At 38.7% G+C, this 26,434-nt stretch overlaps 1 protein-coding gene across 3 annotated transcripts in view; it reads right to left on the bottom strand.

Annotated features, from left to right (window-relative positions):
* The window catches only part of LOC131432843 (neuroligin-1), a 780,452-nt gene that overhangs the window by 514,279 nt on the left and 239,739 nt on the right, over positions 1 to 26,434 (bottom strand). For all 3 annotated transcript variants that reach the window (XM_058599386.1, XM_058599387.1, XM_058599388.1), the window contains one exon: positions 15,995 to 16,026. The gene's annotated coding sequence lies outside the window, so the exon portion shown is untranslated. Of the gene's footprint in view, positions 1 to 15,994; positions 16,027 to 26,434 lie in introns of those variants that run through there.

The following is a 26,434-nucleotide window of genomic DNA, read 5'->3' as shown; positions in this document are numbered from 1 at the left end:
TCGCTATTGCGACAGTAAACTTCGGGTATCAGTCACTGCGTTGTTTCTGTCGAGAGCAAAATATTACTCTCCCTTGACCAGGTCTGCGACAGTAGCCGGTGCGGTCGAATATATTTCTCTAGGTTTGATTTGACGATTCGAGGCAACATGGGGGTTTTTAGTTTTGCCTTTGGTGATTGCTTTGCGCAGCGGTTGATCATTGCGCATAGCAATCACCGTTGTTAGGGCATTGATAACAATATAATTGATAATTAATAATATACGAAACTACTAATACGAAACGGATTGAAGAACGGACTTTGGTTTTAATGAAAGTTAATTTTTATATTTTGGTCGATCTTCTATGAATCGATCGATCGATTAATTAAAGAGCAATGTATTTCAATAGCTGAGACAGTTCGGCGTGCTCCTTTCAGGCAGTTTGCGGTCGGTTTGTGGGCTGTAACATTCATAGTGTATGCGCGTACTGATGTGCGTGGAGCATTATTTTCATCCTCTTTATCTCTTCCTTCAGGGTAGTAAAGACGCGATCGTTCCTTATACGAGTGTATAAGCCAATTGAATCAGATTTTAGATTTATATGTTAACGGTAAATAAATGTTGGTAGCGAAAGATATATTCAAATCAAAGATTCCATATTCGATACTCGTTAGTGTTAGCTTTGCAGTCGACTTGTAAGTCTACGGGACTATTGCATGGTCAGTGCTGCAATACTACGGACACTAAGAATCTTTCCAAGTCAGAACTGAAACATACAAAATCTGGCTCGTTAAGTTCGTTATATGTACATTGAACCACCAATCGAATAAAAACCTTGAGTGTAAATTTTGGAGTCGGAATTTGCAAGGCAAAAATCATTTAGAAACATCTTATTTTCAGGTACCGTACAACAAAGCTTTGAATGCAAAAACTGAATGGAAAATTCCGGTTCTTCCAAAAAATATGTTTCCAAGCGTGGAATGCAGCATGGTTGCCCGTAACAGATTCGAATGTTTATTTTGTTTTATTTAGAAAAAAAAAAGTTTTAATTCCCCAAGTTATGTAATAATGTCTTTCTTGAGTAATGTGGTCTCAAGCTTTCCAGACATATCAAGTTCTCTTCTATATATGAATAGTATAGTGTTTCTATTACCCTGGAATATATTCCAAAATACATATCGGGTACTGTACGGTTACTTATATGATATAAGGTTGTGCTGATAATCTGCTGAATCATTTTCTTCCTGTTATGCATAGAATTATCTTATTTCCAGAAACAGCATATTAACTATTACATTATTTTGGTCATAGCTACCAGAAGTTCGCGACTTTTACACACGTTGAAACTGTCACTTTACATTGTAAAATTTGAATCTCGGTTAAAGCGTATCTTTCATCAAGTAGAAGCTTGTATTCAGTATATTTTGAATTCTTTAACTTAATGTCGTTGTTTGCCACAAAACTTGCTATAAAAGTAACTGAGGCCCAAATTTGTATCTACAGTTAAAAGGACAATTTCATGTAAACTTCTAGAAGTATCTCAATCATTTCCTCTATGTGCTTTTACGCTCAATCCAATTTTGGAAATGTAGATGTTGCAATCACGAGCCGCACGCAGAAGAAGATGCGGTGCATTGAAATTTCAAACAGCACATCCAGTTTATATGCGCTTGCTACAATTCTCGTACACATTTTTGGTTTTCTGTTTGAGTAGGCTCTCACGGAAAAGGAAAGTTGTTCGTGAATAGCAAAGCGAACTATTGAATTTAATTCGGATCCGACTTCCGCAGTTACAAGTCTAATAATGTCGAAAATTTTCTAAAGTCGAATTGGCTTAGTAGCTTGTGTCTGCATTTAAAAAAAATCAAACGTTTGGAACTATAAATATTGTAACTAAATAGTGAAACATTCTGAGAGCCGAGTTCATTGCACATATTAAACAGTTTTCTTTCTGAAAAGAAATTATGTTCTGAAAAATGTAGGTGTAAATCCCCGGTGAACAATTAAGTTTGAAACCGGGAATAAATAAAAGATATAATAAAAATTATAATAATAATAATAATAATAATAATAATAATAATAATAATAATAATAATAATAATAATAATAATAATAATAATAATAATAATAATAATAATAATAGTAATAATACTAATAATACTAATAATAATAATAATAATAATAAGAATAATAATAATAATAATATTAATAATAATAATAAAAAAATATTAATAATAATAATAAAAATAATAATAATAATAATAATAATATTGTAGCAGTCATTTCCGGCCCTAAGAAACTCATTGTTTTAGTTATCCTAGGAGAAACAGAAGTATATGACACGAATTTGGCTTTCATTTATTTAAAATTCAAAAATTAAATTTTTAAATTCCCAGTTTTGGTACTGATCATCTCTTAATTTCGAAACAAGAAGTTGGATATGGATGAAACTAAATGGAAGGCTTTTAATTAAATGATATGCGATTTGAAAATTTCTTCTGAACTTTTCTTCACATAAACAACCATCTGTTGAACTACTTTTTATCTGAGGGCTCCCCCAATCAACTTCATGGTTGCGGACCCTGTATTTGTGTAGATGGTATTAAAAGATCTACCACCTCAACGAAAAAGAGCTCAATTACAAGGTCCGGGGAGTACATAGAAACTTGCAATGAGAGCAAAGGGAAAGTCAATTTCAGCCGCAATGAAGCTATATTAATAGGCACTGAATTCCATATAACAAAATTATAAACTTATTTTTCTAGTTTTGTGATATTTATGAAAACAAAAGAGGTTTATTGAAGATCGCTTTTCAAAGGTAGTAACAAATTAAGAACTCAACGTTTTTATATTCTCATTCCTTCAACTGCTGGCAAAACCTATGTGAATGTTAAATGAACAACTAAATTTAAGCTATTTTAAATAAATTTAAGCTATTAGTTGATTGATTCCTATGTGAAAAAGAACAATTGAGAATACTAAATTTGTAACAAAGTTTGGGGTAAACCAAAAAATTTGATGCTTTTGGGATAAATGATGGTTTCATCATATATTTCTTTTTAAAACACTTTTATCGAAAATCTGAAAGCACATGTTCACATATAAACATAAAAGTTGCTCATTCAATTTTATGGTCGAAAACTATTCAAAGTGCACCAAACATCTTATTTGGGTTAAGAGTATCATATTCTATAGTTTCAACGAAATCGGTGAGGCACGGGTACCAAAGTGTGCCGACAATTGGTGGAGTAACGTTAAATACACTAAATAATTAAATAGTTGTGAAAAGTAGCTACGATTCGATCCAAAAATCAAACGTCATTATTCAGGATAAGGGTGAATAAGACATTTTCGGAGTATTAGTAATGAATGGAAGTGTATCTGTTTCTTTAGGAATAAGAAGGAAGCACTAAGGATGAATATTTTAGAAATTCATATATATGAGCCGTTACACAAAACTCAGTGCTTATCTTTTAATGTAGTTATTAAAATTCATTGCCCTCGCCGACAGTATATATAAATCTAAAACAATTTCTTTATTTCACAATGGTAATGTGTAATGAAACCCTAATGTTTCCTGCAAAGGTAATCCCAACAACGCAATCGTATGTACTAGTCCCGTTTCATTGAGGCAATCGAAATAGTGCGAGCGCACTATGAACCACAGCACGTCTCCAGAAACAGCCGGTTTATTGCTTCAAGAGAAATTGATGAGACAGCCGGCCCGCGACAGCCCTTCGTAACAGTAATTCCCTAAAAATCAAAGGATGTCTTCGATTTTCAAAGGATGTCGCCGTAACAGTTCATGCGAATGAGCTAACATAAAGAAACAGGATACAAACAGCCCGTTCTGTTTGACTACTCTCCGGATAGAATACTCTCATCAATCTGGCGAGTACAAACTGTCTCAGTGACAGCATTCATTTAGGCATGCGAGCGCTGTTGCCATTACAGTTCGGCGTATGCTTCACACATATTGTAGACTGAGCTTTCGACTTTGCGCTCAGACAGTTCATGCTATCTCGTGGCGGATGTCATTGAAGAGCAGTACTGCTGGGAAGCCTGGTCAGAATAGACAGAAGCTAACGCCAATTATCCGAACCATCCTTTTTTGTGGCAGACAGGGGCTTGCGTTGAGGGGTCATCGTGATTCTGGCTCAATCACAAAAAAAAACAACAGGAGAAAATGATGGAAATTTCAGAGCACTGATACGTTTTGCTGTGGAAAGCGGTGATACAAATTTGCAACACCATTTAGATACTGCTGCATCAAATGCCACATACTTGAGTCCTACTATTCAGAATGAAGTAATAAATGCTGCTGGAATGCTAATACAAAAAATATCGTCGAGCTTATCAACAAGTCGAAATGCTTTACAGTTATCGCTGACGAAACCATAAACGTCAGTGGTATTGAGCAATTTTCAATTTGTGCTCGATATGTTGTCATGACAAGCACAGAGTATCGAATCAGAGAAGATTTTTTGTGTTTCGTACCGGTTCAAGACGTTACCGGAAAAAGTCTGGCGAATTCCCTTCTTACAGCCCTAACAGACCTTGGCATCGATGTTAGATTCATGGTTGGACAAGGTAAAAATTTTTCATAAAATTTTCTCTTTAATGAATTAACTTGAAATGTTCTGGAAACATTTCTACGGCGAGTAAATTTATTTCAAATTTTTACATGCATGTAAATGTACTTGAGAGATTTATTTACAGCTTATTTTCAAAAGTTTTGCAACTTTACATTTTTTTCGAATAATTCCCTTTTTTGCATAATACGTTTTTGGATAATTTGACAGGTTACGATGGAGCACGAGCGATGAGCGGAATAGTCAAAGGTTGTGCCGCTGAAGTGCAAAAAACATATCCCCATGCAGTTTATCTTCATTGCGCGAATCACAGTTTGAATTTGGCTATAACTCACGCATGCAATGTTGCAGTTATCAAAAATTGTATTGGAACTATCAAACCAATAGTCAATTTTTGCCGTCAGTCAAGCAAAGCTGGAGTCACTTTAAGTACTCGAATCAAGACTGTTGCCCCAGAAGCAAAGCGTACTCGTCTGCAAAAATTTTGTGAAACACGATGGGTGGAGCATTTGAATTCATTGGACATGTTTTACGAAGTATATGAACATGTTTGCTCAGCACTTCAAGAATTAGATGAGAAAATGACAAAAGTTGAAGGAGTTCAACCGTATTCACTGCTGTTGGCCATACGGAAATTTTCAATAATTGTTGCTCTCACGGTTTTAAAGCCTATTTTCAGATTGACCAAAAATTTAAGTTTAATTTTACAAAGACAAGAATGCGATCTCAGTGTTTGCGTTGATTACGCGAATGACTTGCTGAACGAAATCAACGAAATGCGACGAAATGCAAACACCTCGTTTAAAAGTGTTTTTGCAGAAGCAATCAGCACTGCCGAGAAAGTGCAGGTTGCAGCAACTATCCCTCGAGTTGTTGGACATCAATCGAATCGAGATAATTACGAAGGTGACCCGGAAGATTACTATCGCCGATCAATTTTTATCCCATTCTTAGACCATTATATTGAACAACTTGAGACTCGATTTCTCAGGCACAAAGAGCTTTTATCGAATATCCAAAATCTACTTCCATCAAACTGCAATCGAATTGATTGTACGAAAATTTTATCAACAGCGAATTTTTTTGAAAGTCAGTGGCCAAATGATGTGTCATCCTCAGAAGAATTTCAAACAGAAATTAAAATGTGGCAAAGGTAAGTTTAATAAAATTTAAAAATAAATTTGTTTGCCTTTCTCATAAAGAAAGGCTATGCAATCACTGTGAAGACCGACTTTTGAACAGAGGCCGAGTGTCATATACCATTCGATTCAGTTCGACGAACTGAGCAAATGTGTGTGTATGTGTGCGTAACAAAAATATGAACTCACCTTTCTCCGAGATGGTTGTTCTGATTTTTACAAACTTAGGTTTAAATGATAGCCACTACTATCCAATAGAAAAGATTTTAATTCTTATGGATCTAACTTTCGGTTCCGGCGACTGAAAAAACTGCAAATTCAATAGTTTGCTTTTATAGAAGAATGTGTAAAGACTAGCTAATTTCTCAAAAATAGTAAATAAATTTCTCCATTTCACAAGTCAGGAAAATTGACAACCACACAAACTCACATCGGATATACCGGTCCTCGAAATCTATTTCCGGAAGTACCGGAAATTGTGGTCAAAAACCTCAAAAACGGAACTCACACACTTTGCTCCGAGATGGCTCAAACTTAGATTCAAATTAAAGGTCTTACGGTCCCTTACAAAGTTCCTGAATTTGGTCCAGATATGACTTCCGGTTCCGGAACTACAGAATGATGAATGTAATGATGAATTCCGAGCCGTCGTATAGACCGACAATGTAAAATTGGGAAAAATTGTACTAAATTGGACTCAAAACTGGTCCAATGCATAGGTCATGTAAGTTGCTGGCCATACGAACGAACTTTGGTTATACCGGTCCCCAGAATACGGCTCCGCAAGTACCGGAAACCGGAATTAAAATCTCCAAAACGGAGCTCACTCATTTGTTCACATTTTCTCAAACAAAAGTCCCAAATTTTTTCACATTTTCACATACAAAAGTTCCAAATAAACGGTATTCCGGAACAACAGGGAGAAGTGTATCTAAAATTTCAAACCGTTATTTAGACCGATGAAATTTTTTTTCTAATTTTGACTATTTCGATTTTCAGGCTACGCTAGTTTACGCCCCAACAAACTGTTTCAATTCAATGAGCAGTTTTTTTCAAGAATACCACAGTAATATTGCTAATAGTGTAATAGTCTACATGAGAAAAGCATCATCACACCACTAGGTGGATTAAAACAGGTTTTTTATTTTAATTTTCAGGCACTGTATGAAAATACCAGAAGAAGAACGCCAGAAGACTTTCATAGATTATTTGAATCATTGTGAGACTCGCTTCGTAGATTAAAAACTTACTTAAGAAGCACGATGGGAAGGGAACGATTAAACGGATTAGCTCTACTCAACATTCATCAAGATATCGATGTCTCTATAGAAGAAATTTTGGACGTAATGGCGCAAACACCAAGGAAAATGGATATTTTGCTTTGAATGTGAAATATCAAATATCAAATAAACGAATAACTTTCAACAAACGACTTTATTACCAAAAAATTTTTAAATTAATTTATACATATTTCCATGCGTAGGGAAATTTATCACCATGTTCTAAAAGTTATAAGACCGTCGAGACAAAGCTCTCAAGTGTTCCCATATTTCCCCAGGAAATATGGGGGATGCTTTTCTGGTTTCATTGACCGGAGAGCCTCTATTGAGCTTAGACTATCCGTGACAATGAAGTAATGGTCTTTGGGCAAGGTTTCAATGATCTTGAGGGTGTACTGAATAGCAGCTAATTCTGCGACGTAAACTGAAGCCGGATCACTGAGTTTGTATGAAGCGGTGATGTTCTGATTGAAGATACCGAAGCCTGTGGACCTGTCGATGTTTGATCCATCAGTGTAAAACACATTTTTACAGTTGACTGTTCTAAATTTGTTATAAAAAATATTAGAGATCACTTGAGGGCGCACGTGATCCGGGATTCCATGAATCTCTTCTTTCATTGATGTGTCGAAAAACACAGCAAAATCAAAAGTATCCAAGAAATGAGCACGGCTGGAAGCAAACGAAGAAGGATTAATATTCTGAGCCATGTAATCAAAGTACAAGGACATAAAACGGGTCTGAGAATTGAGCTCGACAAGCCTTTCGAAGTTTTCAATCACCATCGGATTCAAGGTATCGCAACGGATAAGCAATCGATATGAGAGATCCCAGAATCTGTTTTTCAATGGAAGAACGCCCGCCAGCACTTTGAGGCTCATCGTATGAGTCGATTGCATGCAACCTAGGGCAATACGTAAACAACGATACTGAATTCTTTCCAGCTTAATGAAATGGGTGTTCGCGGCGGATCGGAAGCAGAAGCATCCATATTCCATTACGGACAATATCGTTGTTTGGTACAGGCACCAAGCTTCGGTTATTGTGCGAAGAAAATTGATTCTTCGAATGGCTGTTCGGCCATCCATGGAAGTTGACCATCAATGTTAACTTCCCTCTCTGAGCAGCCTAGATAGCCGTGTAGTGTCGGTAGCGGTTTCCCAACTGCTAAGAATAACGCTACGGTCCACCTGTACCGGTGGTATAAGTCCACCAAACAGGTAAGCCGTGTGGCATCCGGCGGAATTATTTTTTACCAAGAATTGATCCACTGGTTTCCTATTCCATGTCGTAAAAGGCCTCAAAAATAGGAACTCCTAAGTCAAGGTGTATTTCCGTGCCGATGGCTGAATGGCTGCAGGAGGTTAAACATTGCAGTCGTGAACGGAATATCTTGGGTTTTTCCCTTACTGGATACACGCAATGCTTAGCAATCAACTTCTTTGATCATCGATTCGGCAGGCCAGAGATTAGAAAGCTGAGTGTCTGTGGGTGTCCTCAAGGTGGTATAAGCATTAACACTCTCTTTGATTTAATGCAGCAAGCCCTGCGATCTGTTGAACAATGGTGTTGTCAGGTTTGGATTATCTGTAAATCCGGGCAAAACATCAATGGTGCTTTTCACTCATCGTAGGATAATTACAGGAGCTCGTCCGTTGCAGTTCTTTGGTTCAGGAGTCACTGTGGTCGATCAAGTTAAATACGTCGGGGTTATTCTTGACTCAAAACTGAATTGGTCTGCTCACATTGATTTCAGGATTAAAAGAGCTTGCATGGCTTTCGGCCAATGCAGACGAGCTTTTGGAAAATCATGGGGACTCAAACCCAGATATATTCATTGAATCTACACAACTATTGTTAGACCAATTTTAGCATATGGATGTCTTGTATGGTGGCAGAAAGGAGAAGTCGCGACAGTTCAGTCAAAGCTAAATCATCTCCAAAGGATGGTCCTAATGGCGATGACAGGAGCATTCACGACAACTCCTACTGCTGCTCTAGAGGCGCTACTGTGCATTAAACCACTACATGTGTTCCTAAAACAAGAAGCATTATCTTGTGCATACCGTCTTAGGGTTACAGGGCTTTGGAACAGTAACCCATTAGAATATGCTACCAGTCACACTCGCTTGTGGTCTCAAATGGTTCCGTGGGATGAGTATTTACTCGCTCCTAGTGACCTAACTCTCACATGCAGTTTTCCTTTCAAAACATTCCATGTGAGCTATCCTCTTCGTTAGGAATGATTGTCTGGTTGTCTGGAACGACAACTTGATGAACACATAGTTTGTTTTACGGACGGTTCTCTGTTGAATGGTCGTGCTGGTGCTGGTATCTACTGTCGTGAAATAGGCTGGAGCAGTCTCATTCACTTGGTAGATACTGTACTGTATTCCAAGCAGAAATCTACGCAATTCTGTGTGGAGTACAATCGGCACTTCAGCAGAGGATCTGTGGTAAACGTATTTATTTTTGTTCCGACAGTCAGGCAGCCTTAAAAGCACTCAGTTCGAATGACTCACGGTCGAATCTAGTGATCGCATGTCGAACTCAAATTGAAGACCTCAGCATTTCAAATGCTGTTTACTTCTTATGGGTACCCGGCCATTGTGGTATTACTGGAAATGAATGGGCTGATGAGTTGGCTAGAGCTGGTGCAACGAATGATTTCGTTGGTCCTGAACCAGCTTTACCACTTTCAACTAGTTGGATGAAGCACAAGATACGTTCTTGGGCTGCATCCAAACATGCCAGCTACTGGCGCAGCTTGCAAACTTGCGCTCAGACAAAGCATTTCTACCAGATTTAGATCTGAAAATGTCAAAGTGTCTACTGCATTTCTCCAAGTATCATTGAAGTGTTCTGGTCAGAGCTCTGACTGGACATTGCAAACTCAATTATCACATGGCTACTATTCAACGTGCTGAGTATTATTCGTGTGATTTGTGTGAATGCGATTATGGTACTTCATATCATCTGATATGTAACTGTCCCGCATTGAGGCAGCTACGTATCCGGGTTTTTGGTTCTCCATACATGGTTGAATCTGTGTATGCGGAGCTAAAATTGAAGGATATTCTCTTGTTTCTCACCCAATGTGGTAAGGAGCTATAGTCAGAAGGGTTCATCGTTCTTCCTGGAGTGAATGAATCCCTTCTGTATTAACCTTAAATAGGGTTTGGCAGATTTTTTGGCATCCTCTGGGGGGTACCGAATTTACTTCTGCTCGTACATACTGCGAGTCGTTCTGCATTCTTCCGGGAGTGCAGAATGGTGTCGCTTTTGTAAGATCTCTAAATCCTCTCGGGGGTTGGAGGTTTTATTAACAGCAGACTGTTCGGGACCTCGTAGAGGTTCAGAATTTGCTTCTGCTTCCACTAAATGTGATCCTCAGCAGATTGTTCAGCATCCCTTAGGGGTGCAGAATTTACTTTTGCTTTTATGTGTTTTTGTGTCGTCAATTTTTCCCATCCTCCTAGTCCAACCCTTACCATTTCCTTTCAATCCTTCCCTCTTATATATCGGGAAAATGATGCTAAAAACAAATTGATGGCAAGGCACAAATCTCCAAATATCAAGGGGAACGTGCCATTTGAGCCAATTTGTTCTGATTCCTGATTCCTGATTGGTACAGGCACCAAGCTTCGGTTATTGTGCGAAGAAAATTGATTCTCTGCTTGCATTTTTGTTTCAGATACCTAATGTGACATCCCCAGGTGCCTTTGGAGTCGAACCAGACCCCGAGATATTTGAATGTGAAGACCTGAGCTATGGTTTCACCCCCTAGTTGAAGCTGTAATTGTGCTGGTTCTCGCTTCCTCAAAAATATAACTCCGTAGTTTTCTCCGTAGAGAGCTCGATACCCATTTGAAGATGTCGACAAGTTGTCGAGGGTATCTTGCAATTGTCCTTGGAGATCGGCCTGCTTTGGGTCCTATAATAGACACAACGCTGTCGTCGGCAAGTTGTCTTAGCGTGCAAGATGTGTTGAGCAAATGCCATTTGAATTTCTGTTGAGAGCAACGGCAGACAATCGTTCGTTCCTTTGCCCTTGCGGAAACCAAATTGTGTATCTGAAAGCAAACCATTAGTCTCGGCCCAATTGTCTAGACGAAACAGAATCATTTTTTCGAACAATTTCCGGATACAGGAAAGCATAGCAATCGGCCGATACGAATTGTGATCGGAGGCTGGTTTTCCTGGTTTTTGAATGGATATCACTTTCACTTGTCTCCAGTCATGTGGAACAATGTTGTCCTCAAGGAACTTATTGAATAAACTCAGCAAGCGCCTTTTGGCGGGGTCAGGCAGATTTTTCAACAAGTAGAATTTTATTCTGTCTAATCCCGGTGCTTTATTGTTACATGACAAGAGCGCAAGTGAGAGCTCTACCATCGAAAACGGTGTTTCGTTTGTATTTGGTGTCGCGGCGCGGGTGATCTTCTGTTCCGGAACAGAGTCTGGACATACTTTTTTAGCGAAATCGAATATCCAGCGGTTAGAATATTCCTCGCTTTCATTCGTTGTGTTATGATTGCGCATTCGTCGGGCTGTGTTCCAAAGAGTGCTCATAGATGTTTCTTTTGTTAGGCCGTCTACGAACCGACGCCAGTAACCGCGTTTCTTAGCTCTAATCAAGTTCTTAATTTTAACGTCTAACGCCGCGTAATTCCGGTAATTATCAGGTGTTCCATTTTTTCTGAATATTTTATACGCGGAGGCTCTCTCCGCGTTTAATTTTGAGCACTCTTTGTCCCACCACGGGTTGGGGGGACGGATGTTAGTTTTCGCGCCGGGTACACGTTTCGTCTGAGCTTGAGTCGCGGTGTCGAGAATCAAGCCAGCCAAAAACGTGTACTCTTCCTCCGGAGGAAGTTCTTGTGTTGTTTCTAATTTCTCAGATATCGAATTTGCGTAGCATTTCCAATCAATATTTCGTGTGAGATCATACGAAACATTGATTGTCTCCGATGGTCTTAATCCGTAGGCGATTGAAATCACGATAGGTAGATGATCGCTACCGTGGGGATCAGGGATCACCTTCCACGTGCAGTCCAACCGTAGCGATGTCGAGCAAAGGGATAAGTCTAGCGCACTTGAACTTGCTGGTGGTGCAGGAATTCGTGGTCAATATTGTCATATTAAAGTTGTCGCAAATATCATTGATCATAGTTGATCTGTTATCGTCGAGAAGACAGCCCCATCCCGTACTGTGTGAGTTAAAGTCTCCTAAAACCAACGTCGGTGCAGGAAGGAGCTCAATGATATCACTGAGCCGCCGATGCCCAACCGAGGCTCTTGGGGGAATGTAGATGGAAGCAATGCAAAGGTCCTTGCCTTTGATAGTAACATGACATGCGACGACTTCAATGCCTGGTATCGAGGGGAGGTTAATGCGATAGAAAGAATAGCACTTTTTGATCCCCAAAACTACTCCTCCGTAGTGATCATCTCGATCCAGGCGAATAATGTTAAAATCGTGGAAGTTTAAGAATATTTCAGAAGTTAGTCAAGTTTCGCACAATGCAAATGCGCAACATTTCAGATTATTTACATAAAATTTAAAAGAATCTATTTTTGAAATGATACTTCTGCACTTCCACTGTAAAACAGTGATTAGATCCGTGACCTCGATGGATGATTTAGCCATCGAAGGATACAATCGCTGAGAGAAGGGGCCAATTTGCAGTCAACTGCTTTAAATATGTTTTTACTGTTGGCATGAAAGCAATTAAAATGCTTCTAAGAGGGTCAGAAATATTAAAAGTTGTAAAAATCCAGTCCACAACATCAGAGAACTTAATAAATCCAGCACCTAGTTGGTTCACTGGTGGATTTTTAGGGACGCTTGGGGATTTTGTAGTCCCTGGAAGTGGTGGGAATTCCATCTCGGAATTGAGTTTTCCGAGACCAGGAGCTTTTTGCTTCGGTGTTTTGTCCCGATTCCCGTTAGCTGTAACTTTTCGAAGCCCTTCGGAAGACACCTTCGAACCCTTACTAGGGAGCTTATGATAGGATTTGTTTGCTCTTTTCCTATAGCTATGAGGGACCGCCGAAGATGGACCTTCCAAAGGGTCGTCAGAATCGTCAGTTGACAAGCAGGCATATGGGTTCGTTGTCTGTTTAGGAGGCGTGGCACTCTTAAGCATCTCGGCAAAGGAACGCTTGGAGTATTCCTTCAGGGAACGCTTCATCCGATCTTCTCGCAGCTTGTACGCGGGACATGCCATTAGGTCATGCGGACCCTCCTTGCAGTAGAGACACTTTTCAGCATCCTTACCGCAAGAGCCATCCGCATGAGCCTTCCCACAGTTAGCACACCGGGGCTTATTGCAGCAATGAGAAGCTGTATGCCCCAATTGTTTGCAATTGGTACAATTCATTACTCGAGGTACAAAGAGACGAACCGGCAGACGAACCCGGTCCAAGAGAATGTAGTTGGGCAAAGCAGAGCCGGCGAAGGTCACACGATAAGAGTCAGATTGGGGATAAGACTTTGTTCCATCCCCGGCGATCGATACTGAATGCAATCGCTTGCAGTCCAGTATCTTGACGTTCTTAAGTGAGGGGTCCTTAAAACAGCCCTCTCCGTACTTAAGAACGTCCTCGCAAGTCAAACTCGAATCGGTGACCACACCGTCGATTTCTACTTCGCGAGCTGGCACGTAGACGCGGTACTCCCGCGTAAAATGGTCATTTTGAACGAGCTCATTTGCCTGCTTTGAGCTGGTGAACAGAACCCTGAGCTTATCTGGGCGTATTTTATCAATACTTTTTATAGTATTGTATTGCGAGGTCAGATCCGGAAATAAACCGAGTAAGGCCCGGCCGAGAGTGCAAGCCCATCGGGATAGCTCTTTATGCGAGACTTATTGCTGCCAACGGAAGTCTCCATCTGATCATCGAGAACGGAGGGGTCGGGATTCAAATTTGACATGTCGCGGAGCTACCTCCGCGCAGAAATAAATGATTCGGGGGGGAAATAGAGCGCTCGAATGAAGAAAAAAAATAAACAAAATAATAGTACTTAACTTTTAATCCAACGGGGGCCACCAAGGCCAAGCCCTCGTCGATCGGCGTATCGCCGCTTCGAGGGTGTGCAAAAAACCTCCGAGAGGAAAAAACACACTCACTTATAATCCGCACAGTATAATCACAATGGCCTTGATCGATCAAACAATCACCGGCTAACGGTACTGTTTCGATCGTCCGCTCACAACAATGCTTCAGTGTATAACGTGCAAAAAAACCTCTCACAGAAAAAAAGCACTATTGTCTATTGCACAATAGCGATATAATCTAGTTTTGATCGTCCGGTCACGTTATCACACACGGTACTGGCTGTCAACGCTTTCGCAGTAAACACAAAGCACGTCCGTTCGTTCGGAAGGTTGAAACGGCAATTAGAAAATGGAGTTATTTGTGATATACACGCAAACATACAACAAAATACACTCAGACATTTTGTGATCTCGACGAACTCGAATGGTATATGACACTCGGCCCACAAGGCTGTCGTTCAAGATTCGGTTTTCACAGTGGTCGCATAACCTTTCTAAAGAGCAAAAAACCATAACATTATTCGATGTATTTTTTCTCTTCATCAGTTCCTCGTTATTTGATTGTCTGATAGAATGTGATTCTCGTCAAGTAAACGTTACCAAATTCTCACAATCTATCAACTGATACGAACCAAAACGAACTGATTCGGGAAAGTGAAAGAAGCATGACAGCTTTATTCGTATTCACGTCATCCAGTTATGTCGTTGACATTACCCATCCGCCTTTTTCTTCATGGAAAGTATTATAATTAACACACTAATGAACCGAATGCCATTAAATTGTGACAGACTACATCTAAAGGATGTCTTTATTTAACATCTCAGGTCGTGAACACGGGGAATTAACTTACTAACGTATTAATTGTCCTGTGTTAAAATTCCAACCCTAATCGATGCCAGCTGGTTTTGCTGCCCTACCGTAAAGGAGAACCACATCGAAATTCAAATCCGATCAACGCGATTGCGACAATACAGTTTGATTAAATTTACCGATGATTTTTTTTCCCTCTCGGCACTGAACAAATGCAACATGTACGTAAACAACTACGTAATTGCAGTGCTCTCGAAAAAAAAAGTTTTGATTACACACAAAGCATAATACAATAGACTGCAGTCATTCAGTGGTTCGGTTTGGTTTTTCGTCGAATCAACATTGTTGCTTACCTATAGGCAGAGCAGAGTAAACCCGTTGTTACCCTTTGCATCACCGCCAATGAATGCAGGATAAATTATATTTCGTTCCGACGGCATTTATGATGGAACGCGTACCGGATGCATTCGTTCGTTCGTTCGTTCGGTTCTGGTTTTGTGGATTGAATTGCGAGCGTAGCAAACAGAATCGAAAGTCGTACGTTAGTCGTCTGCAGGGCCGGATGCTGGTTGTTATGACCGCGGCTTGATACGACCTTTCAAAACAGTGCCCGGTGGGTGAGGAAGGAATTTCCACCGACAGTGACGCACACTATCGGGTCATGCCTGAAGCTGGAATGGTAATTCCGGTTAGCTACTTGGGCCCGGTTTTCAGAAAACAGCTTTTCTCTTACAATGGGTGAATAATTGAATTAATTTACCGTAATGGAAACTTTGCGAGCCATGGTAGGAAAAGCCAAAAGTGCCGGTTCGTCAGACGGTGATAATACGGACCCCTGGAATGGTATTCACAGATCGGCGAAAAGGTTAAAACCGGAAATCAGACGCGGAGTGGAAATGGAAACACATTTCCCATTTATGCTTTTGTTGCTTCATCTTGACTGGTTAGACTGGGGTCGAGTTTTTGCTTCTGACAGCGGTGAAGAATTTTCCGAATAAATCCTTTTCACACACCACTATCAGTTATACGCCATCAGTCAGTCAGTCAGTCAGTCAGTCAGTCAGTCCGTGAGTCCGAGCGGTGTCACGTTTATTATTTATCGTGCCAGTGGCTGGCTAATCTTTCTACTTACCGAAATGAATTTTCTGGAACCTTGCAAAAAGCCTGTAAATAGAAGAAAAAAAAACGAGAGAAGATTAGCCGAACTTCCTACCACGGTAATGAAAAACGGCGAGCTACGGTAGGTTTTTATTTTTGCTCGCGGCAATGAAAAACAAAACATTTACTCTCAACCACTGACTGGATCCTACCAAATTTGCTTCTATCGCAAAATATTAAAATTTATGCAACCGAACCTTTCGGAACAAAAAACACTTAACACACACCTCGGGATGGGAAGCGCGTCTTTTGTCCGAACAAATTTACTTTTTACTTCTGCCTATCTGGTAATCCGACAGAGTCGGAGTACGGGGAAAAGTTAATGTAAAATTAATTTCACTAAGCTTAGTCTTTTCTTGTTTCGCCTTCCCGGTGAGAAACCTGAACCCAGGAGGAAGCTTACCAGACATGAAGATCGAACAGTGGATGTCACCTACTACAGTCGTGGTTTATCGGGGGGTGTGAGAAAGAAATTCGGCAATCCGACCATATGGGATCTCGACTGATTAGGGCCTTCTTCCTCCGTGTTTTTTTAAGCATGCAGGATTTTTCTAAACAAAAGTTTTATTACTAACACTATCTTTTCGTAGGATCATTCTCCTTTGCATGTTTGGTAGTTGTAGTTTGCTACGGAATTTGGCAGCTTTTCGATGTGAGATTTTTCCTAGACTAAGTAAGCATTTTATGCGGATAAAACGTCTAATAGTAGGTTGTTATTTAGTACCTAACTTTCAGCACTGCATTTTCAATTATATGTTCAGTCATATTTTAAGCCATTTCGCCCAATTCTTCAATTGTCTTCATATTGTGATTGGTATTGATATGAAATAAAGACAAATGAAAAATGATAATGTTTACTCCCGTTTTGATGAACTACAATTGTACTTCTAAAATAATAAAAAGACTTGAACACGAATCGGTGGCCAGCTCAGCTGGCGTCGCCGAGCCATCATGTCTTCGGTTATGTGACTGCGCTACATCAATCATCCATGAGACATAAAAACAAATAGATAATTTACCAGAACTTGCAGTTTTCTAACTCATTATGTGATGTAAACGAAATAACCCTTTCGACGAAATTACCCTTTGTGCGAAATGACCCTTTCAGCGAAATGACCCTTTCGGCGAAACGACCTCTTCGGCGAGACGACTTTCGGCGAAATGACTTTCAGTGAAATGACCCGCTCCCCAAATTTAAACTTAAGAATACTTCAATTAATATGAAAACACACTTGTAAAAAGGCGGGGTGTTGTCAGAGGTAATGTCAGAGATATAACTGTTGAACATCCACACCAAAAAAATTTGAATTTTACAGGTGACCTAATCCATCATACGATGTAATTCATAAAGACCTAATTTTTCAAATGACAGAAAATCTCATTTGTAATGACTTAATGTTAGATGAGCTTGAATTTTACTGGTTTCGACTGTAACTTACATTCTGCTAGCAGGTGCGACCATATGAATTTAAATGCACCTTTTACCAGCCAAGCAGATGCATGCTTCTGTGGCTCGGTCGATTAACAGACGTACTTGCGATCCATTGATTCTCGGTTCAAGTCGCGGTGCTTGCTAACAGTATTCTCTTTGTATTGCAACGAATTTCATGCATGGAGTTTTAGACACAATATTAAACGTTCTTCGACGTAAATTTGCGTGAACTGCGACGCTCCATTTATGTGCATCTGATAAGATGTAAAATCACAGGGTTTTTTTTAAGTGCGTGATTATGAATAAAATTGACCTACTTCTTTTACATTTCCGAATATCAATACTAGTTTGTATTAGTTGATTGATTGCATAAATTCAGTAACTTTTACTGCTTCGTTTCCAGATTTGTAAGTTCAAACGACAAACATGTTTTACCAGGCAATTAAATAAGACCGAACAAATGAGAGTAAATGAGGTGAATGGGTAATGTCAGAGACATAACTGGAGGACGTGAATATGAATACGCTTTTTTCACAGTACAGAAAATCAATAGCAATGTTGAGTACTTTTTGCCACCATTTATTTTTCTACAGCAGAATCTGGATTCTGGAAAATCAGGAACTGGAACTGAATAAAAGAGCTGAATTTTAATGACCCTTTAATTCCGGAACCGGAAGTCGGACTCAAGTGGAATTCAGAAGTTTTGTACAAGATCATTTCAATATGAGTCCTAAGTTGGTGCGCTTTTTCACCAATTTTTTGCACATTTTACCCCATATTTCCGGAACCGGACGTCGGATCCAGAAAATATTCAGAAATTGTGTATGCAGTAATAAATACTTTCATTTGAATCTACTGTCGTTTTTCATTGAAAAACACTGGTGGCGTGGCTTGCTCTGGTTTTGCACTTTCGAGCAAAAGTGCAATTTTTTTAACGGTGTTTCATTGTCATTTCTGCTCGAAAGTGCAAAACTAGAGCAAGCCACGCCACCAGTATTTTTCAATGAAAAACGCCATAAGTTTGTGAAAATCGGTTAAACCATCGCTGAGAAAAGAGAGTGAGATCCATTTTGGAAAATATGTCCATTGTTTCCAGTGCCTCCGAAATCGTAAACCGAGAACCAGGATAGCCGAAATCAATTTGTTTGGCCGTCTACTGATAATGACTATCGAACGGAGTAGTTTTGAGGCCAGTTTAGAAATTGAGAAATTTGGTATAGATTCATAAGACCATTCCACAGTGGTTCAAAAGCGCAATTTCACGCTCTTAATTGATAACTCATAGGAACGTGGTTTTTGAGGTACAGTATCTTCAGCAAAGCTGCTCAGAATGATAGGCGCCATCTGTTGGCAAATTTTATTTATGAGATTAATCCTTCTAAAAGTGAAATAATAATATTATTTAGGTACATGGCCAACATAGAGGCTAAGTTACTTCGACAAAGTTGTACAGAAAGCTATTTCAAACATATTTGCTGAAGATACTATTCCCGTAACTTGAATGTAACAAATTAAGGATTCAGCTGAAATTCGGAAATTTTCAGATCCAAAAACCATTCACTTATATTTAAGTTTGTAAAAATCGGTAACGCCATCTCAAAGAAAAATTAGTACGCATGTTTACATTTTGTTGCATATTTCACCTCATAACTTCGAAACCAGTAGTCAGATCCAAATTAAATTCAGGAATTTTGAGTGGGACCACACAGAATTTCATTTAAATCTAAGATTGTCAAAATTGGTCTAACTATCTCTATTTCTACTTAAAATCGGAAAAAACTTACTGTTTCAAAATGTGAGTTTTAACTCGTCTTTTCACTGAACATAAAAAATTGCTATGTTCACTGGTTTAGGTTGTTGTTCGGCGATGAAAATATTTAAAAATAAATCCGTTTTAGTTTACGTTTCGGCTTATTTTTGTTCCAGCCATCTTCAGAACTATTTTTTTAGCATACGAGTACAACTTGAAACATTTTCCTTTTTACAATTTTATTTTGTCTACTAACACTTTACCCAATTCTGCCTCACTCGCTCATTTCTCGGTTGATTTTTCAAATGGCCTTAAAAACAAGTGACAGTTTCTCGTTGTTTACTTTCTCTTTCGATTATTGTGACATGAATATAAAAGTTTTTTTTGGCATTTTACACTTCTATTTGAAAGTCGAAGGTTTCGGGTATCATTTCATACAAAGAGTTGAGTGATAAACGTGGAAACCGACGAAAACCAACCGAGATTTGGTTCGATAGCTAGCTAAGCTAGTCTCCTGTTGTTAAACTCACTCGCTTGAGTTCTGTCGCTCTCATTTTTTTTAATAAGACCGTTGTACAAAATTAGAAACCCTGTAGAGACACGTTGTAGGTTTTCAGCTCTCCGCTCTTTGGTGAATTTCAGTTGCAAGTCGGTGCGACTCGTTGTTGATTCTCTCTAATACGCGTTTCTTATCGAATTTCAAATGGTGCCCCTGTTCTCTCGTGTGTTGAGTTTAACTTGTAATCTAAGTGCTCGATCGGATAGAGTTCTATGTTGCCTTTTTCAAGCGTTTGCGGCGTTTTTCCGATGTACTCTGCACAACATTCGATTGTTATATTTTTGTAATTGGAATTTTAGCCTTCAGTATGGTGAAACAACAAACGAATTTAGTGTATATTCTTGAATTATTAAGTTTGATATGAAAATATTTCGAGAGTGAAAGCTTACCGGTTGAAGTATTATTTTCGATCAGAAAAGTTACAAAATCCAACGTTTACTCTACTGTAAGATTGAATTCGAAAGAACTCATGGCTTGAGTAAATTTCAGCTTGAGTAATTTTTGGAATTCAGATTCCGAATTTAATTCTAGAGCTGAATTCTGAACTTGAATTCCGTACTTCAATTTAGAAACAGTGCCAGTATCCAAGTTCCGAATTCAGTTCCAGCAAATAAGTTCTGAATTTTGAACTTGAATTCATGAACTAAATTTACTAATTGCATTTTCAAACTGATTTCAGTATGTAAATCCAGAAACTGAATTCAGCAATTGAATTCTGATTCTAAAGGCAGTTTCAAAATTCTGGTTCAGAGTTCAGATCTAAAATTTTTGTTTCCGCATCCAGATCAAGAATTTATATCAGGAAATTTGTTCCAGATTTTTGATGTTGAATTCCTGAATTCCGGATACGAAATCCGAATTTTAATTATACAACTAAATTCAGTTCCAACATCTAGTCCAGAAATCAGTTCCAAAAATCTAGTTCCAGAATACAGAATTAGGAGCTTTTACTTTTGAACTTGTGTTCTGTCACTAAATTCTGAAATTTAGTTCTGAAACTTAAATTAAATTCAGAATACAGATGGACAAGAGTTTATGTTCTACACTCAGCGTACCAGAACCAATGTTCTGAACCGTCGTCCGAGTATAAAAAAGCTTGGAAAACGTGATGAGATGTTACCGTTGTTTCCAAAATTCTGAGAAAACTAAATTTTTGAATTATTCGTGGTCACACTATTGAAAATTTAATCATAAGTTGCTGGTCATATTGCTGATGACATGGAGAAAGAATTATGTTGTTGCGCTTAGTCAGACCCTGTAGGCTTGGAGTGATCTCATTCTTCAGTTCTGCAACGCCATCGCACGACATCACATTCAACATATCATGTCAATTGTATGAGTGCGCAGTGCTGCTGTTTTGGCGCATAAGAATTTGATATTTCTCTCCCCTACTTCTATGTACGAGACTCGATGCGGACTCGTCTGAGGGCACCATGCACGCAAAAAAGGATGTTGCCAATGATTTGTTCGGGAAATGTGAGAGCTGGATATCTTGTTAATATGATGTCTTTGGTTTAGTACAACTCGAGATATTCACGATTCAGTTCCGAAGTTTATTCTAGCACTGTGCACAGTGTGAATTTTGAATTCGTATTTCATATTAAAGTAAGACGTATTCACGTCAAAATTACAGGGCCGTGTACGAGACCCGACCGATTACGATGACATTAAAAATGAAATCTTCAAATCAATTCAAAAGTCCATTCAAATGTGAAAATCAACCAACAATTCGCTTGTAATCGTCTAGGACTTTTAAATTAATGATAAAAATGGCAATAATCTCAAAAGCTTACTTGTCGAAACCGCCCCACAGATTTTATGGTGATTTGGAGAATATCAGCAAAACTAAAGCCGCTATCTTGGATTTTAAAAATTCCACAACTACAAACTATTGACATCTACTCGTCAAGTGCAAACAATATTTTCCACTCCGGTGTTCTAGGCAATTTTTTTTCTTCGATAGAGATTTTCACCTTAAGATCGTTCGTCTCTTCGGTCCAGAAAAAAAAACTTTCTGGCTCCTAGGACGGGGTTGGGAATCGAACCCAGGTGGGCGGCGTGATCTCTCAACCATAGACCTAATCGACTCTAATTAGTGTTTTTTAGAACCTACGTTTACTAATTGAAGTAAAGAGTGATTTTTAAGGGGTATAGGATTTGTTAAAAAAAACAAAAAAATTGAGAAAACTGATGAAATCTTTATGGAAATCGATATAACGATCAATATAATTTAATGTTTGAAAATAATTCCATGCATCATTTCGGCTCCGCTTTAGATACACAAGGTCCAATTCTGGTACACTCTTTCCAACTTATCGGCCGGTATTTCACGAATAATACCACCGGTCCATAATCCATACCAAACAGTGACTTTTTCGGGATGAATTGGTAGCGCTTGCAATGCTTCTGGCTGGTCTTCACTCCACATGCGACAGTTTTACTTGTTGACCTATCCACCTACCCAGTTGACCATAAATAAGCTTCGTCATTGAACACAACTTTTCGATCAAAAAAGGATCTTCCTCCAAATTTACCAACGCATTCATGATTAAATTATAGACCAAACTGAACTAGTTTGACAATGATACAAGACAGGATTCCGCCATACCAACGAAAAAATGTTCGACGTTTAACCTAAATTGTCGAACATTTTTTCGTTGGTATGGAGAACAACCTATTCTCAATCCACCTAGTGGTGTGATAATGCCTTTCTCTTTCATCGGCACAGTCTCATTAGAAAGTGTCTTGCCTTGAGATAATTTCTGACACTAATTTGAACTCATTTTTTACACCAATTTATTCAGATTGATTCGGAGAAGGGAGTGGTGAATGAGAGTTGGCGAACGAAACATGGTTAGATCCGGCATGTAGATCTAATTAGTGTTCGAAAAAGTGGTAGAGAAACGATTAAAAGAGAGAAGAATAGGAGATAGGAGAAAAGATTAAAATTAGCGAGGGAAGAAATTTTTCTTGCTCTTCGTCACACAGAGGAGATGGACATCTCTGCACCTAAGTCCTTTACCGAGGATTCACGTTTGAGGACATTTTGCACTAAATGATAGTCGTATATAACGGAACATTTGGAGGCGTTTAGTACCATCCTGTTATAGTGGAACCATTTGGCGATTGTGTCTAACTGAGTTTGCAGAAAACGTTCATTTTCTAGTTCCTTTATAGGATGATATAGTTTGAAGTCATCAGCAAATGATAGTTTGAAACATTTCACGGAGAAGTTGAGATCATTGAGGTAGAGTAAAAATATGAACGGTCCTAAGTGACTTCCTTGAGGTACTCCAGAGCTAACAGTAAAAGGAACTGTTGTGAACTTTCCTATTTTCACCGGCATCTCGCAACCAGTAATATATGAACGCATCCAATCGAGTAAAGCGCCACTAAAGCCCAGTCTGTCGAGTTTAGCAATTGTTGTTTGATGATTAATTTTATCAAATGCTGCTGAGAAATCTGTTTAGATAGCATCAACCTGTAGATGTGATTGTAGAGATCGGTTGATAAAAAATGTGTAAGCTACAAGGTTTGTAGATGTTGACCTCTTAGGCAAGCATTTGTGAGTTATGAAATCAAGAATAATTATTTCAAATAACTACTTTTGACGTTTATGTCATTTGTACAACTGTATCACCGAAACCGAAAGTGACAGCCATTTGAACTTTACTCCCATTTAATGAACCAATAGTAGCTTTCAAACAAGCCTAAGTTCGGCTCAGTTGTCTCAGAGAAAAATGAGCGCTAAGAAATAAAACTCGTTTTGTCGGGAAAGTTGGGCTGGAAAAAAGGACGCGTGAAAATCGCATCCATGGATGGATGTCTGGAAGTTGAAACTTATATTGACGGTAGTGCACACAGTTTAGGGTAACGGTTCCAGTAGCCATCTCACATACGAAAACCATTAGTTAAAGTGAGATCTGCTATTTCAGTTCGATAGGTTGACCTGAAGATGAAAAGAGAAGCATTCGTTTCGAGTTTTCGCGTCGCTTTAACAGCAATATGGAACAATTTTCGAACTATTTTGTTCTGCAGTATTGCTTTCTAGAGCCGAAGCAAAGCTATCGTCTCCGATTTTATCACAACTCGTTGATTGGAAGTCGAATAATAGGCAAAATATTATTGTTCATTGGACGCCCATAACTAATTGAGCATGTGGTTCGAAATAGTGAAGCACATGGATCAAGTAGGCTCAGTTAAATTCTCCACACAAAACGGCTCAATGCGCGCCTAATGATTTTATGAATAATCTAGTATTTACATTTTGCTCTTCAGAGGGCTAAACTCGATCCGCGCCAAACAATCATTGAAGATCTAGCATGCATTGAGTGAAAAAGGTCCGATTCCATGCATAACAGTTTTGTTGATTTTCTCCATTTTCCCGATGGATATTCCTTATTACTAACATGCTATATTATAAGGGAATGCGAGGCGATTAACATAAAAAAGGGTTGTGTAGACCCATTTAGCCATATTAAAATAGGATTTAACGTTAAGGTCATTCGCCTCTTCCGGTCAGAAAAGTTTTCTGATCAAGGGGAGGACGCTTAGAACAATATGCCAATCACACATTAACACAATGTGTTGGTGCATTTATCAACATTGGCACTTTTGTTTTCATACAGTTGCGGCACACAACGGGCTCAGTTTTGACAAGTAGCTGTTTCATGGGGCACAGCATGGCACACTAAGACTCACAGTATATCACGTGTTTTTTCAGAGGCACAATATAGTTAGTGTTAAGCGACTCTCCCCTTGTTTCTGATCCTATGTGCGCGGCTGGAAATCGAACCCAGGCAGGCAGCGTGGAAGGCATCGACTTACCCATCACACTGTACCCGTCTTCCTTTGCGTGCAGCCATTCTTGATTGATATCCGGTTGTATATTTTGAAACTTTGTTTTAAATATATAGAAGTTTGAGTCTACTGCATTTTATGTTCAATGTCTAAGTTGTATGCAAATATATTTATTTATTAACAAATGGTAGGGTTTCGTTGAAAAAATGACAAAAATTTCAATTCTACAGTAACCTTTCGGAAGAAATGTTTCTTTCGACAAGTTATTTTAATGATCATAAAGAAGCAAATTAGTAATATTTGAAATTAAAATAATCATTTTCTCAGGACGATTTTACGACTTCTGACTTAAATTGCTAAATTAAGAGAATATCTAACCACTATTTACAGTGTATGTGATCTGTTTTGAACTCTCGAATATATTTTTCCGAAACCACCGACATTTGAGTGAGATTTCGGTTTAAAAGATATAGCAGTATTTTATCTAAGCAAATAAATTATTTCATGATCTCTGCGATGCGTCGCTGGGGGAGTTGTTCTCGACTAAATGCCTGCCGAATGGCTTTAAATTGTGGGTCAGCGTAACGTTACAATAATTTTGCTGCAGACTGCCTAGTGTTATCTGTTGACAGAAGCAAGATAATGCGGATTTTTTTAATGTGGAACACATTTTTGTTTTCTATATAGAAATGCAAACTAGAAACTCAAGAAAAATACACGTAGAAATGTGGTCAGGTTTTGAACAATTACAGCTCAGTCAATTTTGTATCAATTATTAATATTATGTCACCATTTGATTGGAAATATTTCTACGTATTGATTTGAATGTTCATAGTCATGTATTTTTAATAGTATATCATTGAAATGTTGATTAATAGCTAGCAGTGTCCTATTTTGTCTGCAAGAAATCTCCGGCATATCGGATTTCCCTGCCATAGAGGACGGTTTTGAAGGAGTAAGCGATATATCAAAGGGAAAGCATCGCTCTGATTGGTCAATCGATGCAAAAGCGAAACTGTTGGAAGCATGCGAAACTATAAATATAATCAAAATTATAGCTAACGTTTCAGTCCTACGTAGGTTGTTGCTAGACAGCAGTCCTAGAGGTAGGTTGTTGCTAGACAGCAAGACAAAAAGTGCTATAAATCGATTTGAAGCTTTAATTGGTATGCTCTGATCTTGTGTCATGCAAGATCGGATGAAATTCCATGTTATGTCGTTTCGCCTGAGAAATTGACAACTACCCTAGGGTAGTGGGTAATGTCAGAGACATAACTGGATGTCGTGAATACGAAAACAACTGACATGTTCCTTAAAACTTCCGAATATCAATTAGTTGATCAATTGTATGAATTATGCAAGCATTCCCTTTTTCCACATTTTTCGCAAAAACACAGAAGGTTTCACTTGATCTCGATTACTGTGAATTTCACACAGCGAAAAGTGCAAAAATCTAACCAAACTGTTCTAGATTTGCACTAAACTGAGGATATTTCCTTTCGATTTGCGAACAACAAATCCTAACAGTTCTTCAGAAAACTTTTAGAGCCATTAGAACGGCTGATTTTTTGTAATGCTCTCCACCGTTGCTTTTTCATCCATCGAAATGACTGGCAGCTGTGACGTAATCGCTCTTGTCGGAAGCGAACCTAGCTTTGCAAACGACACAAAATAGATCTGCTCGCATTGGCGATATAATCCAAACTGATTCAATTTTTGTTAGGAGCTTTCTTTTTAGGTGATTTCGTTTGTAGCTTTTTCACTAATGGGCGGTCCTAACGGCTATAAAAATAGCCGCATACCGAATTTTAATGTCAATTATTTCATTTCGGATTTGCATATTTTATTGAAAGAAACTATCAATATGCTGTAG

Source organism: Malaya genurostris, chromosome 2, assembly GCF_030247185.1.
Source record: "Malaya genurostris strain Urasoe2022 chromosome 2, Malgen_1.1, whole genome shotgun sequence".
Lineage (NCBI taxonomy): Eukaryota > Metazoa > Arthropoda > Insecta > Diptera > Culicidae > Malaya > Malaya genurostris.
Note: the sequence above shows the minus strand (reverse complement) of the source record. Positions and strands in the feature narration are given on the sequence as shown.